General features: G+C 51.4%; 1 pseudogene; it reads left to right on the top strand.

The window, feature by feature from the left end:
- Positions 1 to 342: 342 nt before the first annotated feature.
- On the top strand, positions 343 to 1,149 carry LOC101980907 (annotated as a pseudogene).
- The last annotated feature ends 29 nt before the right edge of the window (positions 1,150 to 1,178 follow it).

Consider the following 1,178-nt stretch of genomic DNA (forward strand, 5'->3'; position numbering starts at 1 on the left):
CATGTTTTACTAAAATTGACCTCAAGTTTGTATCAATATACAAAATTTGTATTCAGTATAGAACACTAAACCAATGCAAAACACTTAAAACAAATAGGTGCTAAAAACTGGATCGATTATATTTTTTATTTTTTTTTCATTTTATCTCTCTTCTCTCTCTGTCTCTGTCACTCTCTGTCTGTCTCTGTCTCTGTCTCTGTCTCTGTCTCTGTCTGTCTCTGCTCTCTCTCTCTCTCTGTCTCCTTCTATTTCACCATTGTCAGCTCAGATTCAGCAAACCCGACCTCAGCGTCCTCGAGAGGAGCCCTGAGGTCCATCTCCTTCGATTCTCAGGACCTGAAGATGGATGCACAGTCAGGGCAGAAAGTGGTGCTAAAAAGAACCACCAAGTTGTATCTAAATGGGCGCTTTACTAGTCTGGTGGAGAACAAACACTCCACGCCAGTGACTATTCGGGCTTCTCTGCTGCAGCAGTTGCAAGGCAGCGCCAGAAACAGAAGACTGGCCCAGCAGATGGAGAATAGACCCTCTGTCCGGGCAGCATTAAAACTTCAGCAGTGCCTGGGTAACAAGAGGAACATCCAGGCTCCCTTAGGCATACCCAGAGGTGACCTGTCCAGGGGAGCGATTGAAGGACGAGGCCTACCCCAAATCCAGGGAGGCTTTCGCCGAGGACGAGGAAGAGGAAGAGGAGGACTAGGTGGGGGCCTTGCCACCAGAAGCCTGCCAAGGGGCGGGTTGTCATTCCAAGGTCGAAGCCCGCTCCTACGAGGTGAACAAGACTTTGCTGCCCCACGAATGGACTCAAGAGGTAGTGCTGTTCCAGGTCGTGGAGGTCCTGGGAGAAGGGGCCGAGGGCGTGCAGCTATGGGTCGTGGTGGAATCAGTGGTAGAGGCCTGGCTGTGATAGGTCGGGAAAGAGGGAACTTTGGATTCCGTGGTGGAGGCAGAGGAGGTCGGGGAAGAGGGAACTTTGGATGCCGTGTTCCAGGCAGAGGTGCCCACACTCGCCCTGTATTGACCAAGGAGGAGCTGGACAAAGAACTGGATGCATACATGTCCAACACTAAAGCACGTCTGGATGCTGAGTTGGATGCCTACATGGCAGAGGCAGATTCTGAAATGGAAGCCTGCCCGCCTGCCTCCTAGACTCTCGGGAAATCACCACAGCTGTGCCT

Source organism: Microtus ochrogaster, chromosome 16 (genome assembly GCF_000317375.1).
Source record: "Microtus ochrogaster isolate Prairie Vole_2 chromosome 16, MicOch1.0, whole genome shotgun sequence".
In the NCBI taxonomy this organism is placed as follows: domain Eukaryota; kingdom Metazoa; phylum Chordata; class Mammalia; order Rodentia; family Cricetidae; genus Microtus; species Microtus ochrogaster.